The sequence below is a fragment of the Pleurodeles waltl genome, chromosome 5 (assembly GCF_031143425.1).
Source record: "Pleurodeles waltl isolate 20211129_DDA chromosome 5, aPleWal1.hap1.20221129, whole genome shotgun sequence".
Classification (NCBI taxonomy): Eukaryota; Metazoa; Chordata; class Amphibia; order Caudata; family Salamandridae; genus Pleurodeles; species Pleurodeles waltl.
In genome coordinates, this window is record NC_090444.1 from 1,513,418,760 (window position 1) to 1,513,438,722 (window position 19,963).

Genomic DNA, 19,963 nt, shown 5'->3' on the forward strand with positions numbered 1-19,963 from the left:
TCTGCCAAAGGATCGACCGATGACTGCTCAGGACGCCTGCAAAACCGCAACAAAGTAGCAAGACGACTACTAGCAACCTTGTATCGCTTCATCATGCCGGCTTTCTCGACTGTTTCCAGGTGGTGCATGCTCTGGGGGTAGCCTGCCTCCTCTCTGCACCAGGAGCTCTGAAGAAATCTCCCATGGGTTGACGGAATCTTCCCCCTGCAACCGCAGGCACCAAAAGACTGCATCACTGGTCCTCTGGGTCCCCTCTCAGCACGACGAGTATGGTCCCTGGAACTCAGAAACTCTCTCCAAGTGACTCCCACAGTCCAGTGACTCTTCAGTCCAAGTTTGGTGGAGGTAAGTCCTTGCCTCCCCACGCTAGACTGCATTGCTGGGTCCAGGGTGATTTGCAGCTGCTCCGGCTCTTGTGCACTCTTCCAGGATTTCCTTCATGCACAGCCAAGCCTGGGTCCCCGACACTCCTTCCTGCAGTGCAGAACCTTCTGAGTTGTCCTCCGGCGTCGTGGGACTCCCTTTTGTGACTTCGGGTGGACTCTGGTTCACTTTTCTGCCAAGTGCCTGTTCAGGTACTTCTGCGGGTGCTGCCTGCTTCTGTGAGGGCTCCCTGAGTTGCTGGGCACCTCCCTCTGCCTCCTCCTCCAAGTGGCAACATCCTGGTCCCTCCTGGGCCACAGCAGCACCCAAAAACCTCTACCGTGACCCTTGCAGCTAGCAAGGCTTGTTTGCGGTCTTTCTGCGTGGGAATACCTCTGCAAGCTTCATCGCGACGTGCGACATCCATCCTCCAAAGGAGAAGTTCCTAGTCCTCTTCTTTGTTGCAGAACTCCACCCTATACCCAAGGCAGATGAGCTCATAGATACACTGGCATCTGCCAAGTATCTAAGCACCTTTAATTTGACTGCAGGGTATTGGCAGATCAAATTGGCTGAGGATGCTAAACCAAAAACTGCATTTTCAACTATAGGAGGGCACTTCCAATTTACAGTGATGCCCTTTGGTTTGAAAAATGCACCTGCCACTTTTCAGAGGTCGGTGAACACAGTCCTGCAAAGGTTGGAGGCTTTTAGTGCAGCACATCTAGATGATATAGCTGTCTTTAGCTCCACCTGGGATGAGCACCTGGTCCACCTTTGGAAAGTTTTGGAGGCCCTGCAAAAGGCAGGCCTCACTATCAAGGCCTCAAAGTGCCAGATAGGGCAGGGAAAGGTGGTTTATCTGGGACACCTGGTTGGTGGAGAACAGATTGCACCACTTCAGGGGAAAATCCAGACAATCATGGATTGGGTTCCCCCTACAACACAGACCCAGGTGAGAGTCTTCTTAGGGTGTAATTAGAACATTAGGTAACTAAAACAATTGGGACCCAGGAGATTAGGAATAGCTTGTGTCTGGCCAAGAAAGGCCTTTGGTTGTTCAAGTTGTAAATTGTTGTTATCCTTACCTCAGAGCTGATACTGACAAGATTATCGGGCTCACTTGGTCTTGAGCACTATGTAGAGCTTCCCCTGGTCAAAGATAATATGCACTAAGAATAGGCTTAGGTATTTCTGACAGGTTGTTCTTTTTATTATTTGTGCCTTGTCTGTTTTTATTTGTGCTAGTTAATAGGGTGTATGTAAGCGGATTATCACAAATTGTTATTTGATGCCAAAGTAAGGATCACTATTTTGATGGAAAATTTCAAGCTGTTTTGAGTTAACAATTGCACTTTTCCCTAGCTCGTGGTTCTTCATATGCATTGATGTTTGTCTGTTAAATGCTTATTTTGATACATCTGTGAATAACGTTGAACTCATTCGATCTAATAACCCGTGTATATATTTACCACTACCAGATTAGATCTAGTAATCCCCATGTACATATTTCCCTGCCACCAGAGTAAAACTTGAAATGCTCTAAAAAACAGAAAAACTAGATGTGTAAAACTTAAAATCGCCTAAAAACCTCATAGCTAGAAAGTAACTTTCTGCTAAAAACTACCCAAATTTATCTTGGATAAGCTACTAAAGCATAGTAGCAGAGTAAATTCCCCACACAGGCTAAAAAGCTTAACAAGTTATGCCACGAATGGCACGCACACCGAGGCACACGTGTTCCCCTGGCCAAAAGAGAGAGCATTTGGCACCAACACAATTGAAAACATGAGAACATACATACAAACTAAATACACAGGAGAAATGAAGGACAAAACAGAAGCATTACTAGAATTATGGGCCATCTTTGAGGAGACCCAAGCCAGTAACACTAACCCGCAAACAACAAGCAAGGAATTTGTATTTCCCCCACCATATGTGCAAATGGAGGTGCTCTCCCCAATGCCTGCTATCCCAGCATTAGACTGCACCAATCTGCCAGTCGATGGAGGCCAAGGGGCCCCTACAGAACAACAAACCTTTGGATCTAGGCATGAAAGATTAACGCCAACAAGCTCAGGCACTCCCTGCATCACCCCGGTCCAGTACTAGAGCTCCCTGAAGTTTGATCCCAAAACCCCATCCATTGCATTTGTCTCACTGAACCTCAGTGAAACAGAAAATATGCACTCCATCTGGTGCCTGGGAAACCCACCCGATTGACAGGGAGATTAATAGCAGTTCTGGACAGTGAGGCAGCTAGCGGGAGTGAGGAGAGGGGTCCCAGTCCTCTGGGATCCAATGATGACGGAGGAGCCACAGGGTACGCTCAGGTAGCCAAGGAAACCACGGAAAGCGAGCTTGAGAGCAGGTCTCGATTTAGAAAAACAATGCACAGGTCAGAGCAAAGGAGGCAATCTAGATGAACACCTTGGACCTCTCTGCTGGAATCATCTCAAGGCTTACAAAGTTATGTGTTTTCATGCATGAATACATCCTCTGTTTACTCAGGGTGCTACAGTGTCCATGCATTCCTAACAAGCAGCTTTGTCTCATGGAGTCTATTCAGAAATCACCACAGCACTTGCGTAGGTACCTCTTCCTCTCACCTATAATTACATTGCACCCAACGCTAGCATTCCACATGCACTACAAAACACCACATGTTACCAGCACATGACCACTGTGGACTCCAAGACATCAGCTGGGTCATGTTGTGTCTGTTTGCTGGTAACACTGATACCACTGCAGCAGGCACATGTGGGCTTTATTTATCCCAAGAAATAGCCCCTGAAAAAGCAAAATGGCTTCTCCATCTCTACCAATGTAGGATTAGGGCCAAAATGGAACCTAATAGAGTAGAGCCCCATAGGGGAGTAGTAAATCTGACCTGCTACAAGACCAACCTCACAGCATTGTACCTACTCACCAAGCGATGTCCAAACTGAGCTAAATAGGATACACAGAAAGGGAGCTATGGGAAGGACACTCCTTGACCCCAAATTTTCTAGGGAAGAGGTTCTTGGAGATTGCTAAACCACCTAACCAGTGCACAAACACCCACTTCTATCTGTGGTCCTAGGGTGGCCCTTACCGTGTCTGGGGCTCTCTTTGTTAACAATAAGTGGACCCCAGACATGTAGTTTGAGTGCAGAGCCATTCACCTCAATGACATGAAGGGCAATGGGTCTCGTATAGGAGAGTCAAATAACAGCATAGATACCCAGTGTCAGAAAATCTAGGATACTGATATAGATAGGTACACATGGATAGAAGGGAAGGGGCAACCCCTAAATGTGTGGAAACTCACACTGTATTCCTTATGTCTCAGAGCAAAAGAACAATCCCTCTGGGCACAAATGGAAACTGTGGCACAATCCTGCACATTCCAGACATGCCATAGGGCACCTCAACGCTGATGGACACTTTCTGGCAATGTAGCGAGTTTGCTTACAATCAGCTCATCCGCGGATGGCGTGGCCTCTTCTCCCTTGCCACCATACATAATCCTAATCTGATCATCCCCGGACAAGGTCTGTCAAAACTGTATAAGCACCCGACTCTGTTGCATCAGGCTGGAGAGAAACGAACGGCCAATTACTTTGGCTGGGTGCAGTGCAAGGACATTCCAGAGGAATTTTGAGTGTTCACCAATGCCCAAGTGTCAGCAGGTGACTCCATAGACTTCTTCCCCCAGCAGACAAAAGCGAATGCATGCTGGTTGCAAATAACCAGGTGACAAATGCTCAAAATGATGAACATTACTGAGTTTGGCCTCACTCAACCAAGGAAGAACTGAGAGCCATCCACCTCATAGTGAAGCAACATTGATATGTGATAGACATGATGACCGCAATGGAGGGTGGGGTTTGCATGAAGATTGGTGTATTTGCTTTACTTTCATACTTGGGCATGACATGGATAATGGAAGTCTCACTATTTCCATTCAAGCATTGCACCGACTAGAGAAAGACATGCATGAAGAGGGAGGCGCCTGAGCACGAGTGGTACACAAACTGGTTCTCCTGGCTCTCCCAGTAGCCAACCAGTCTGTGCATGTCATTGTTGACAATTTTCATCATTTTACAGTTTCTGTGTGGTTTCCTGCTGTAAAAACGTAGTCCTCAAATTGGGTAGAATGCAAGTAGCTAGGTAAATGGAACAACCAAACAATGTGACTGTCACAACGTGTGGGTTTGATGGTGGAGGGAATGTTAATATTGGATTAATCGATGTTGATGCGCACAGCAGCACATTCATATGTACAAATGAAATTTCATCACCATTACTAGATTCCCCTGTCGGGAACCCTGGCATATAGGTACGTGGTCAGGCAAGCTCTGAGACCTAGGCGTGAAAATGCTGACTGGTGGGGGTAACACGTAGCTGACAGGCAAACGCACAAATAGGAAACATAGGTTAGATCCCACAGATAGGTGCAGTGACACCACAGTGGTCCCAGGAGAATGCCCTCAATAAATCACACATGTCCAGAGGGGTGCAAGCATTCCCAAAACACCATAAAGTTAGATGCCACATGCAGTTAGGAACACATATCCAATTAGAGCACAGCACACACAGTAAACACAGCAACCACAATGCCGGACTTCTGGACACATATTTACTGACCTACATTGTGTCCATGCAAGGTCGAGGTTTACCTGCATTCACTATCTGGAATTGTATTTATGACTCCATGGCAACTATTCACATTTTTAACCAAGGAAGGAGTGCCTTTTATTGCTTTATGGTACTCAGAGAAATGTATAAAAACCTTCTGCAACCTAATGTACATTGAGAGACAGTCCTCAGAGCCCAGTTCTGTAAATGCTTGCCTCCATCAACATTAACTTTACATCAATCTCCCCAACCCACCATACCACCTGTTGTCCCATCTCCAAGTTCACTGTCATCCCTTCTTCCTGGGAGGATGTCCGGTCCTGTCATTGCCAGCCAATTAATGTCCGCGTCAGAGAAGGACATTACCATTGTTGTGCTAAAGTGCAAGATGAGAATGGCCAAGAACTTTTGCACCAAACCAGCATCTTGACTCAGACCCTCCTGTGGCTTTAGAGAATTAATCTATTATACTTTATGACACTTGATTGCTTTTTTGGACTTTTTGTGGACATTTTCTAAATGGTCACCTTGTATATAGACTTCGTTTCTTAACATTTCTTGACGTTTTTTTGTTTTTTTACATGTTTTTATTATTTGTCCTCCTGTCCATGTTTGGACTGCATTAAGACTCATTTAAATTTTCACCATCTCCAAAGACACTTTCAGTTTTTGCCAAAATGTATATTTTGGCTAATACTTTTTTATGATATATAAACAATTTAAAATAGTTCAAATATTGTTTTTATTGATTATTGAATAATTCATTGTATGTTAAGAATAATGCTTTCAATGCTTTCAATATCATAATGATGTTTTAACTGTAATGCACTTTCAAGATCACCAAAGAACAGAACCTAAATAACAAGTTCCTGTGCTGCAATGTCAGCATCAAACAAAAACAGGCACATGCATTTTATAAAAAGGAATACACTATTTTATTTTTCCAAATGGCTTTCAGTGACTGTGCTATAGATAGATTTGATAAAGTTCACAAAACACAGGTTATTTTGGAAGGTATATCCCACTACTCCATCTACTTAATACGAGTGGGGAGATCGAGAGTATGCTTGTCCTGTGGGTGGTTGAATTGGTGGTGTTGGAAGTTAAGGTGATGTAGATGGACATGTTAGAAGTAAAGGTACTGCAGATGGAAGTGTTGCAGGTGGCTGTGGCTGTAATGTGAAGAAGGCAGGTGGTGTATCCCTCGTAGGGTGAAGTGTATCTTTATGATCTTTTGCTTGTGTTGGCCATGAAGTGAAGCATTGGGACATTTTGCTTATTGCTACTATCATCTTACCTTCCAAAGGCACATAGGCCCTCATTACAACCCTGGCGGTAAATGTCGCTTATCGGCGTGCAGAAGACCACCAACATACCGCTGCGCCCGTGGAATTCCGCTACAGGTATTACGACCCACAGCTCGGAATCCGCCATAATACAGACACCCACACAAGTCCGCCACACCAAAGGTCAGTGATAAACTGGCGATAACAAAACCGACACCGTCTCGCCAACAAGAATACGCCCACACTATCACGACCCACGAATCAACGTGGCGGTCTTTCAACCGCGGTATTCCACTGGGGGTACACACCGCCGTGCTCAAAATACACACACATTTACAAAACAAAACCACATTGGACAAATCGAAATACAAACACCTGATACACATACACACACCACACCCAATCCAATATAAAGCACACACCCACATCATCCACAAACCCTTACTACCAGAATTCTGAAACCACGCCAGAGAGATACTCTATCTTAAACAACACCAGCATCCACAGACACACAACACCATCACTTACACAACATCCATGCACCTCAAACAACACACACCAACACATCCACTCACACATCACCCACACCACATCATGGCACCTCAATGACACCCCAGGTTCTCTGAGGAGGAGCTCAGGGTCATGGTGGAGGAAATCATCCGGGTAAAGCCACAGCTTTTCGGATCACAGGTGCAGCACACCTCCATTGCAAGGAAGATGGAGCTATGGAGCAGAATTGTCCACAGGGTCAACGCAGTGGGACAGCATCCAAGAACTAGGAATGACATCAGGAAGAGGTGGAATGACCTATGGGGGAAGGTGCATTCCGTGGTCTCCAGACACCAGATTGCTCTACAGAGGACTGGCGGTGGACCCCCACCTCCTCTGCCACAACTAACAACATGGGAGGAGCAAGTCTTGTCAATACTGCATCCTGAGGACCTGGCAGGAGTAGCAGGAGGACTGGACTCAGGTAAGCCATATCTTAATTACCATATCCTCCACCCCACCTGCATGCATCACATACCCACACCATCACCCTCACCCCATCACTCCAATACCTCACATATGCCCCACTATCACAACCCACCCATCCCAATACCAAGCCCTGCATGCAACACCAAAGCATGGACACCTATTGTAGGAGGCTGGCCTGGCTTATAGTGGGTACCTTGTGGTACTTACAACCTGTGCCAGGTCCAGTTATCCCTTATTAGTAGAATAGAGGTGTTTCTAGCAGCGTAGGCTGATAGAAGGTAGCTATGGTAAAGCTTAGGCTGAACTAGGAGACATGCACAGCTCCTACTATACCACTTATATCATACAGCACAATATCATACGAAAACACAATACTCAGAGTTACTAAAAATAAAGGTACTTTATTTTTATGACAATATGCCACAAGTATCTCAGTGAGTACCCTCAGTTAGAAGGTAAGAAATATAGACAAGTTATATGTACACAAACCCAAAACAGGCAAGTAAGAGTAAGAAAAGTAATGCAAACAGTGTAGAATTACAATAGGATGCGATGGGTGAACATAGGTCTAGGGGCAACACAAACCATATACTCCAAAAGTGGAATGCAAATCACGAATGGACCTCAGACCTATGGGAGCTTGTAGAGGGTCGCAGGGATTGTAAGAAAACAGTCAGGGTGTCCAAGATACCCCATCCCAAGACCCTGAAAAGTAGGAGTAAAGTACACCTACTACCTCAAAAGTACACAATAGTCGTGATAGGGGGATTCTGCAAGAACCACAAACACCAGCAAAGTACTGAAGATGGATTCCTGGACCTGAGGACCTGCAAGGCAAGAGGACCAAGTCCAAGAGTTGCGATAGTGTCGGGGAGGGGGCAGGAGCTCAGAAAATCCCAGATGAAGGTGCAGGGAAGCTGCCTCCGGATGGAAGAAGGATAGGATTCTGCAACAACAAAGAGAGCTGGGAACTTCTCCTTTGGCTGGAAGATGTACCACGGTGTGCTAAAGGTTGCAAAAGTGTTCACACGCAGAAATATAGCGAACAAGCCTTGCTAGCTGCAAGGGTCGTGGTAGAGGTATTTGGGTGCTGCAGGGGACCAGGAAGGACCAGGATGTTGCCCCTTGGAGGAGGAGACAGAGGGGGTGCTCAGCAACTCAGAGAGCCCCCACAGAAGCAGGCAGAACCCACAGAAGTACCCAAACAGGCACTTAGAAGATTTGTGAACTGGAGCTGGCTCAGAGTCACAAAGGAGGGTCCCACGATGCCAACTCAGAGGGTTGAGCACTGCAGGAAAGAGTGCTGGGGACCCAGGCTAGGCTGTGCACGAAGGAAATCCTGGAAGAGTGGACAGGAGCCGGAGCAGCTGCAAATCACGCAGTACACAGGTTTGCAGTCTAGCGTTGGGAGGCGAGGACTTACCTCCACCAAACTTGGATTGAAGGATCACTGGACTGTGGGAGTCACTTGGATAGAGTTCCTGTTTTCCAGGGACCACGCTCGTCATGATGAGAGGGGACCCAGAGGACCAGTGATGCAGTCTTTTCGTGCCTGCATTAGCAGGGGGAAGATTATGTCGATCCACAGGAGATTTCTTCTTGGCTTCCAGTGCAGGGTGAAGGCAGGTGACCCCCAGAGCATGCACCACCAGGAAACAGTTGAGAAAGCTGGCAGGATGAGGCGCTGCAATGGTGCTGGCAGTCGTCTTGCTACTTTGTTGCAATTTTTCAGGCGTCCTGGAGCAGTCAGCGGTCGATCCTTGGCAGAAGTGAAAGAGGAAAGTGCAGAGGAACTCTTGTGAGCTCTTGCATTCGTTATCTGAAGAATTCCTCAGAGGAGACACCCTAAATAGCCAAAAAAGGAGGTTTGGCTACCAAGAAAGGAGGATTGGCTACCAAGAAAGGTAAGAGCCTATCAGAGGGGGTCTCTGACGTCACCTGCTGGCACTGGCCACTCAGAGCAGTCCAGTGTGCGCCCAACACCTCCGTTTCCAAGATGGAAGAGGTCTGGGACACACTGGAGGACCTCTGGGCACCTCCCCTGGGAGGTACTGGTCAGTGGAGTGTTCACTCCCCTTTCCTTTATCCAGTTTCGCGCCAGAGCAGGGCTGGAGGATCCCTGAACCGGTGTAGACTGGCTTATGCAGAGATGGGCTCCATCTGTGCCCATCAAAGCATTTCCAGAGGCTGAGGGAGGCTACTCCTCCCCAGCCCTTCACACCTATTTCCAAAGGGAGATGGTGTAACACCCTCTCTCAGAGGAAATCCTTTGTTCTGCCTTCCTGGGCCAGGGCTGCCTGGACCCCAGGAGGGCAGAATCCTGTCTGAGGGGTTGGCAGCAGCTGCAGTGGAGACCCCGGAAAGGCAGTTTGGCAGCACCCGGGTTCTGTGCTAGAGACCCGGTGGATCATGGAATTGTCCCCCCAATACCAGAATGGTATTGGGTTGACAATTCCATGATCTTAGAAGTGTTACATGGCCATGTTTGGAGTTACCATTGTGACGCTATACATAGGTAGAGACCTATGTATAGTGCAAGCATGTAATGGTGTCCCCGCACTCACATAGTCCGGGGAATTTGCCCTGAACGATGTGGGGGCACCTTGGCTAATGCCAGGGTGCCCACACACTAAGTAACTTGGCACCCAACCATCACCAGGTGAAGGTAAGACATATAGGTGACTTATAAGTTACGTATGTGCAGTGAAAAATGGCTGTGAAACAATGTGGACGTTATTTCACTCAGGCTGCAGTGGCAGGCCTGTGTAAGAATTGTCTGAGCTCCCTATGGGTGGCAAAAGAAATGCTGCAGCTCATAGGGATCTCCTGGAACCCCAATACCCTGGGTACCTAAGTACCATATACAAGGGAATTATATGGGTGTACCAGTGTGCCAATGAGAATTGGTAAATTTAGTCACTAGCCTGCAGTGACAAATTTAGAAAGCAGAGAGAGCATAAACACTAGGGTTCTTGTTAGCAGAGTCTCAGTGATACAGTTAGGCACCACACAGGGAACACATACAGGACACATACTTAGAGCACTGGGGTCCTGCCTAGCAGGATCCCAGTGACACAGGGGCTAAAACATACATACATACAGTGAAAATGGGGGTAACATGCCAGGCAAGATGGTACTTTCCTACACCCATCACCAAAGCATGTCCACTACAGATACCCACACAGATCACACAAGGACCAAGCCAAGAATGCTAGCACTGGAGTACAGGGTCACTCACCCATTGCACACAATGGCACACACAGATGCAATAATCATGCCTTTACACCCCTGCAGGACCCCTACCCAATGTCACCAGACAGGAGGTACCAGACATATCCAGTCCCCCTACAGAAGAGACCCACAGTGATGACAGCAGCTCTGCACAACTGGATCAAGATGACCAGCCCGTCCCATAAGGGACTGCGGGACAGTCGGCTCCCCTGACACTGGCACAAGCCACCACAGAGCCTCCCCCCTCAGGAAACACCAGCACAGCACCCACCCAGTGGGCCCATCCCTCTGTCCCCAGGACATGTCAATCAGCAGTGTGTCCACCACTACAGGGAACCCAGGCAACCCCACTAACACAGGATGATCAGGGACCTGGGGGCAGTGGCAGTGGGCACACGATTCAGGGGACAGAGGCTCAGGAAAACAGGGAAGCTGGGCGGACTGCTGTGCGACAGGGGGAGGACAGGCTCAGGGAACCCACTCTCCACGAGGCACTCTCCAACATCATGGGAGTTTACCATCATTCCCAGGAGACGATGGCAACGGTAGTGGCCATGTTTCAGGAGAGCCAGCGGCTGCAGGAGGAACACTATCTGGGGATCAGGGAGGACCTGAAGTCCATTAGCTGCAAGACCTTGTCAACACCAGGAGGGACACAGTGGCACAACAAGGGGCCCCTGACACTAGCCTGGACGATGAACAGCCCTCCACCTCCGCTAATGGACATGAGGCACCACCAGAGGAACACGACACCAGCACCCCACCCCCTGCAGATGGAGAACCACCCCAAAAACAGTCCCTGAGATCCAGGAACAAGACAGAGAACATTGCCAAGACCCCCGCCAGAAAAAGAGACCCCCCTGAATGTCACCCTTCTGTCCCACTTTGCACCCTGTCCATCCTTCAACTGCTGTTGCTCCACTTCCTATGCCCTTTGGACAATGCACCTGTGAAACAAATAGACTGGACTCCGCCATGGACATTTCTCCACCATCCCCCCAGCCCATTTTACAACCCCCTCCACTTATTTGCACAGAAATAAACACACTTCAATCACAAAACAATCTGGAGTCAGTCTGTGCTTTCAAAAATGTGCAATTGCAACAACCATGGACTATAGCAATGTCAATTTACTTGTGCACATACCAATGTAACACAGCTGCTAGCCTTGTTACCCCCATTTTTGGCCTGTTTGTGAGTGTATGTCAGGGTGTTTTCACTGTCTCACTGGGATCCTGCCAGCCAGGGCCCAGTGCTCATAGTGAAAACCCTATGTTTTCAGTATGTTTGTTATGTGTCACTGGGACCCTGCTAGTCAGGACCCCAGTGCTCATAAGTTTGTGGCCTATATGTATGTGTTCCCTGTGTGGTGCCTAACTGTCTCACTGAGGCTCTGCTAACCAGAACCTCAGTGGTTATGCTCTCTCATTTATTTAAAATTGTCACTAACAGGCTAGTGACCAATTTTACCAATTTACATTGGCTTACTGGAACACCCTTATAATTCCCTAGTATATGGTACTGAGGTACCCAGGGTATTGGGGTTCCAGGAGATCCCTATGGGCTGCAGCATTTCTTTTGCCACCCATAGGGAGCTCTGACAATTCTTACACAGGCCTGCCACTGCAGCCTGAGTGAAATAACGTCCACGTTATTTCACAGCCATTTTACACTGCACTTAAGTAACTTATAAGTCACCTATATGTCTAACCTTTACCTGGTAAAGGTTAGGTGCAAAGTTACTTAGTGTGAGGGCACCCTGGCACTAGCCAAGGTGCCCCCACATTGTTCAGAGCCAATTCCCTGAACTTTGTGAGTGCGGGGACACCATTACACGCGTGCACTACATATAGGTCACTACCTATATGTAGCTTCACAATGGTAACTCCGAATATGGCCATGTAACATGTCTATGATCATGGAATTGCCCCCTCTATGCCATCCTGGCATAGTTGGCACAATCCCATGATCCCAGTGGGCTGTAGCACAGACCCTGGTACTGCCAAACTGCCCTTCCTGGGGTTTCACTGCAGCTGCTGCTGCTGCCAGCCCCTCAGACAGGCAGCTGCCCTCCTGGGGTCCAGCCAGGCCTGGCCCAGGATGGCAGAACAAAGAACTTCCTCTGAGAGAGGGTGTGACACCCTCTCTCTTTGGAAAATGGTGTGAAGGCAGGGGAGGAGTAGCCTCCCCCAGCCTCTGGAAATGCTTTGTTGGGCACAGAGGTGCCCAATTCTGCATAAGCCAGTCTACACCGGTTCAGGGGACCCCTTAGCCCTGCTCTGGCGCGAAACTAGACAAAGGAAAGGGGAGTGACCACTCCCCTGACCTGCACCTCCCCTGGGAGGTGTCCAGAGCTCCTCCAGTGTGCTCCAGACCTCTGCCATCTTGGAAACAGAGGTGCTGCTGGCACACTGGACTGCTCTGAGTGGCCAGTGCCACCAGGTGACGTCAGAGACTCCTTCTGATAGGCTCCTTCAGGTGTTAGTAGCCTATCCTCTCTCCTAGGTAGCCAAACCCTCTTTTCTGGCTATTTAGGGTCTCTGTCTCTGGGGAAACTTTAGATAAGGAATGCATGAGCTCAGCCGAGTTCCTCTGCATCTCTCTCTTCACCTTCTGATAAGGAATCGACTGCTGACCGCGCTGGAAGCCTGCAAACCTGCAACATAGTAGCAAAGACGACTACTGCAACTCTGTAACGCTGATCCTGCCGCCTTCTCAACTGTTTTCCTGCTTGTGCATGCTGTGTGGGTAGTCTGCCTCCTCTCTGCACCAGAAGCTCCGAAGAAATCTCCCGTGGGTCGACGGAATCTTCCCCCTGCAACCGCAGGCACCAAAAAGCTGCATTACCGGTCCCTTGGGTCTCCTCTCAGCACAACGAGCGAGGTCCCTCGAATCCAGCAACTCTGTCCAAGTGACCCCCACAGTCCAGTGACTCTTCAGTCCAAGTTTGGTGGAGGTAAGTCCTTGCCTCACCTCGCTGGGCTGCATTGCTGGGAACCGCGACTTTGCAGCTACTCCGGCCCCTGTGCACTTCCGGCGGAAATCCTTTGTGCACAGCCAAGCCTGGGTCCACGGCACTCTAACCTGCATTGCACGACTTTCTAAGTTGGTCTCCAGCGACGTGGGACTCCTTTGTGCAACTTCGGCGAGCACCGTTTCACGCATCCTCGTAGTGCCTGTTTCTGGCACTTCTCTGGGTGCTACCGGCTTCAGAGAGAGCTCCTTGTCTTGCTCGACGTCCCCTCTCTCTTCTGGTCCAATTTGCGACCTCCTGGTTCCTCCTGGGCCTCAGCAGCGTCCAAAAACGCTAACCGCACGATTTGCAGCTAGCAAGGCTTGTTGGCGTTCTTTCGGCGGGAAAACACTTTTGCACGACTCTGCTCGGCGAGAGGGATCCGTCCACCAAAGGGGAAGTCTCTAGCCCTTTTCGTTCCTGCAGAAACTTCAGCTTCTTCTGTCCAGTAGAAGCTTCTTTGCACCCGCAGCTGGCATTTCCTGAGCATTTGCCCATCTCCGACTTGCTTGTGACTTTTGGACTTGGTCCCCTTGTTCCACAGGTACCCTAGATTGGAAATCCACAGTTGTTGCATTGCTGGTTTGTGTCTTTCCTGCATTATTCCTCTAACACGACTACTTTGTCCTTAGGGGAACTTTAGTGCACTTTGCACTCACTTTTCAGGGTCTTGGGGAGGGTTATTTTTCTAACTCTCACTATTTTCTAATAGTCCCAGCGACCCTCTACAAGGTCACATAGGTTTGGGGTCCATTCGTGGTTCGCATTCCACTTTTGGAGTATATGGTTTGTGTTGCCCCTATCCCTATGTTTCCCCATTGCATCCTATTGTAACTATACATTGTTTGCACTGTTTTCTAAGACTATACTGCATATTTTTGCTATTGTGTATATATATCTTGTGTATATTTCCTATCCTCTCACTGAGGGTACACTCTAAGATACTTTGGCATATTGTCATCAAAATAAAGTACCTTTATTTTTAGTATAACTGTGTATTGTGTTTTCTTATGATATTGTGCATATGACACTAAGTGGTACTGTAGTAGCTTCACACGTCTCCTAGTTCAGCCTAAGCTGCTCTGCTAAGCTACCATTATCTATCAGCCTAAGCTGCTAGACACCCTATACACTAATAAGGGATAACTGGGCCTGGTGCAAGGTGCAAGTACCCCTTGGTACTCACTACAAGCCAGTCCAGCCTCCTACACAGGCCTGGAAGAAATATAGCAGAGGGCACAAAGTGGGACCCACATCTGTGAAATGGAAAGGCAAAGTGACAAGTCAGGGTCCATACACTGAGTGAAAATGACAGACTTATGCTAGCTCCAATAATAGTATGAGATATGGGAGGCAGTGACATCTTCTTACCTGTGTCTCACTGGAAGTATTGCATGATTATGTTGTTTCTGTTGTCGATATCCTCTTCTTCTGCCTCCTCTTCTTCACTGTCCACAGGCTCCACAGCTGCCACAAGACCACCAGCTGGACCGTCCTCCTGCAGAAAAGGCACCTGGCATCGCAAAGCCAGTTTGTGCAGCATACAGCAGGCCACGATGATCTGGCCCACCTTCTTTGGTGAGTAGTAGAGAGAACCACCTGTCATATGGAGGCACAGGAATCTGGCCTTCAGGAGCCCGAAGGTTCGTTCAATCACCCTCCTAGTTTGCCCATGTGCCTCATTGTAGCGTTCCTCTGCCCTTGTCCTGGGATTCCTCACTGGGGTCAGTAGCCATGACAGGTTGGGGTAATCAGAGTCACCTGCAAATATTGTGGGACAACTGTTAGACACACACTAACCCTTAGGGACAACCCCATACCCAGACACCTATTCCCACTGTATAGGGTCCTTGACCTCACCTATTAGACACACCGTGCCTCTGGAGTTTCCCCATCACATGAGGGATGCTGCTATTCCTCAAAATGTAAGCATCATGCACTGAGCCAGGAAACTTGGCATTGACATGGGAGATGTACTGGTCTGCCAAACACACCATCTGCACATTTATTGAATGGTAGCTGTTCCGGTTTCTGTACACCTGTTCACTCCTGCGGGGGGGTACCAATGCCACATGTTTCCCATCAATGGCACCAATGATGTTGTGGATATTTTCCAGGGCATAGAAGTCACCTTTCACTGTGGGCAAATCCTCCACCTGAGGGAACACGGTGTAGCTGCACATGTGTTTCAGCAGGGCAGACAACACTCTGGACAACACGTTGGAGAACATAGGCTGGGACACCCCTGATGCAATGGCCACTGTTGTTTGAAGGGAACCACTTGCCAGTAAATGGAGTACTGACAGGACATGCACTAGATGGAGTGTCCCTGTGGGATGGCGGATAGCTGACATCAGGTCTGGCTCCAAGTGGGCACACAGTTCCTGGATTGTTGCACGATCAAGTCTGTATGTGACTACGATGTGTCTCTCTTCCATTGTCGACAGGTCCACCAATGGTCTGTACACCGGAGGATGCCGCCATATCATCACCTGCCCCAGCAGATGTGCCCTATGGACGAGAACAGCGAGCAGAGAGTCATCCAACACTGAGGTATCACAAAATGTCACTTGCACACATTTATTAATCCGCAATATGCCTGTAACTGTGTGTATTCCAGGCCTACATTGGTGTGACGCAGTTATTATTAATGCCATGTGAAATGGCGGCTGCCTGACCTGTAAGGTGGGACAAAGGGATATGAGATAACTGTGCTGGCGTTCTACACTGTCGGGGTGGGCGGTCGAAGACCGTGGCGCAATTCTGCATTGGTTAACATTGGGCCCTATTGGTCCAAGGGGCCAAAGACGATGTACGCTGGCGGTGATGGTACGCACCGCCGCGGACGTGACCGACATTTTCTGTCTGTTCACTCACTTGATACCTGACCTTCAACAGGAGAGGACCTACACTGCAATGGCTGCTGTGACCTGTGTCTGGAAGCGACGATGGCTACAGTGCCTGGGGAAAGGGCCCCTGCCTTCACTTCAGTTGGAGAAACTAGTGGATGGGGTCCTCCCCCAGTACACCCAACTGTACGGTCTCCAGACAAATAGGTGAGTACATTGTGAGCACGCTGCATGGGCAATGCCTGTTTGGAGTGGTGTGGATGGACGATACATGGGGGGGGGGCTGAGGCCTGCATGTGCGGACGGTGAGTGCATGTGCGTCAGGGCAAGGGTGGGAATGGGGGCCAATGAGTATGACGGTCCGGACGGGTAAAGAATTTCCTTTCCCCCTGTACTATTCCTCTAGGTCAGCTCCCACCAGAAGAAGGCTATTTGGCGTGCCATCGCCAAGGACGTCCAAACACTGGAGGGTCCACCACAGACAGAGCACCCACTGTTGTAAAAGATGGGAGGACCTGCACCGCTGGAGCAAGAAGACGGCGGAGGCCCAGCTAGGGATGGCCTCCCAATGTGGGAGGGGTGCCCGTCGCACCATGACCCCCCTGATGTTCCAGATCCTGGCGGTGTCATATCCAGAGTTGGATGGGCACTTGAGGGCATCACAGCAGCCACAAGGGGGTGAGTACACTCTCATTCAGCTGACTCTGCACGCATTACGAGGTGTCTGGGTGAGGGAGGTGGGCAAGTGGGTTCCCTAGGCCAGGGCGATCTTGGTAGGTAAGGTCCCTTGTGAGGCAGGCTATGTGGCACCCCAACCCCACTAGTGGTTAGAGCCATCTACACCTAGTCAGGCTCCTGTGACTTCCAGGTGTGCAGCAATCAGGCTTAGGCCTTGTACCCCATGGGCATGTGATTAATCCAGGAACTATAAGTGCATGGCATAGTGCAGAGGGCTGCTGTGTCTGTTGTGTCCGCCAACAGTAGTGGTTTTACATGCACTGAACATGTCTTTCTCCTGTCTTACCCCCCCCTTTTTGTGGGCTCCCTGTTCTTGTGTGCAATAGCATCATCAGGCGGAGGAGCATTGGCACCGGAGCAGGCGGGAGCTGCATCCCACTTGGCCCTGGAGGGTGAAGCAACGGAGTCTGAAGCCACCAGTGGGACGGACGGCGAGGGGAGCGCCACGGTGGGGACAAGAGCAGAGACCAGCGGCAGCGACAGCGACTCCTCCTCTGATGGGAGCTCCATTGCGGTGGCGGGCCCCTCTTCATCAACAGGTATAGCCGCCACCCCCCCTACCAGCACCGCCCTCCCAGCAGCCCCTCAGCGTGTGTCCTGTGCCCACTCACCCAGGAGGGTGGGCATCTCCTTCGCCCCAGGCGCCTCAGCCGCTGCCCAGTCAGCCCTGCTGCTCTCAGTGAGGAGGCTATTGACCTCCTGAGATCCCTCACTGTTGGGCAGTCAACCATTCTGAATGCCATCCAGGGTGTTGAGAGGCATTTGCAACAAACAAATGCATACCTGGAGGGCATTCATTCTGGACAGGCAGCCCAACAGAGAGCATTTCAGGCTCTGGCCTCAGCACTGATGGCAGCCATTGTCCCTGTGTCCAGCCTCCCCCCTCCAACCTCCTCCACCCAGACCCAATCCCCTGTACCTCAGCCTATCCAAAGCACACCATCAGACCAAACTGCACACACCTCAACACACAATGGTAGCTCTGGCAAACATAAGCACCACACATCCCACAGGCACTCACACAAGCATCATACCCATGCACACATACCAACATCCACTGCCTCCACTGTGTCCCCCTCCTCCACGTCTCCCTCCTTCCTCCCTGTCATGTCTCCACTCACACCTGCAAGCACTACATCTTCAGACACTACTTCCATCACCAGCAAGCCCATCACCACACACCGCTCACATGCACTCACCACCCCCACTAACATTCACACATGCCCTGTGTCCACTCCCAGTGTGTCTGTGAGCCCTCCTCCCAAAGTACACAAACGCAGGCACACACCCACCCAACAGCCATCCACCTCACAACAGCCTCCAGCCCATGCACCCTCACCCAAATTCGGCAGACGTACACCTCGTACAACCACTACCTCTTCCTCCACTCCCAAACCACCTCCATCTACCCATCCCAGTGTGTCTAAAAAACTTTTCCTGTCAAACCTTGACCTCTTCCCTTCACCTCCCCCTGTCCTTCCCCTAGGGCCAGGCTTTCCAGGTCCCAGCCTAGCACCTCAGCCACCACATCCCCAGGCACAATGGTGCCAGCAACTGCGGGGTCATGGAGTGCGCCAACCATCAGGGCTGCCAGTGTACCATGGAGCGAGGGAAGGACATTCCGCCACCTGCCAAGGTTAAAAAGGTGCCCACATCCCGGAGGGAAAAGCCAAAAACACCTGCCACGAAGGGGTCAGCGACAATGAAAGGGGATAGTGGCAAGACAACTGCGGCACCATCAAAGGTGGGGAAGGGAAAAAAACTGAAGGGCAGGTCAGGAGAGGGCATGGTGGCACCTACTGAGGGACCAGTGTCACACCTTCTGTCCACGTCCACGCCAACCTGTACGGCGGCGAACACCGCCACCTGCACCACCACCTGCACTGCCACCTGCACCGCCTCTGGCACGTCTACAGCCGCTGCGACAGTCCTCAGCCTCTTCCCCGGTGGGCAGCAGTCCGAGGCTGCAGGAGACATCCTGCTTTCTCACTCAGCAGGTGCTGACACATGCTCCGCCGCCACAGATCCCGCAGTCAGCACTGCCGGCACAGACCCCGCAGCCAGCACCGCTGCCACAGACCCCGCAGCCAGCACCGCCGCCACAGACCCCACAGCCAGCACCGCTGCCACAGACCCTGCAGTCAGCACTGCCACGACTGACACCGCGGCAAGCACCGCCATGACTGACAGCGCCGATAGCACCGCCAGCGGCCCCGCGACATCCTCAGACAGTGGCACCACCGCAGACATGCCTACCATCCCCAGTGGTCAGTTGTCCAGGGCTGGTGGTGAGTTCCAGGACCCTGGGCAGCTCCCATGAAGCATCACTGTCATCACAGTTGTCACCTGCATATGGAATGCGAAGCCGCAGCAGTGTGGGGTATGTCTCTGCCTCCATGGCGTATCATGCTACCTGTACCTTGGCAATCTCGTGGCACGCACACCCAGGCGAGTACATTGTACCGGCCACATTGAATGTGGAGCATTCTGGGCACAAAGCCCCATCCAGAAACAGTGGAGAATGACATCCACTACCTCAGTCCTTGGCAGGATGAAGCACTCTGGGCACCATGCCCCCTCCAGAACCAGTGGAGACTGTTATCCACTTGAGAGACTGTGGCTTTGCACTCCCCAGGATGAAGCAGTGGGCAAACCACCCACTGGAAAGACTTGAGAGACTGTGGCCTTGCACTCCCCAGGATACAACAGTGGGCACACCACCAACTGGAAAGACTTGAGAGACTGTGGCTTTGCACTCCCCAGGATACAGCAGTGGACAAACCACCCACTGGAAAGACTAGAGAGACTGTGGTTTTGCACTCCCCAGGATAAAGCAGTGGGCAAACCACCCACTGGAAAGACTTGAGAGACTGTGGCTTTGCACC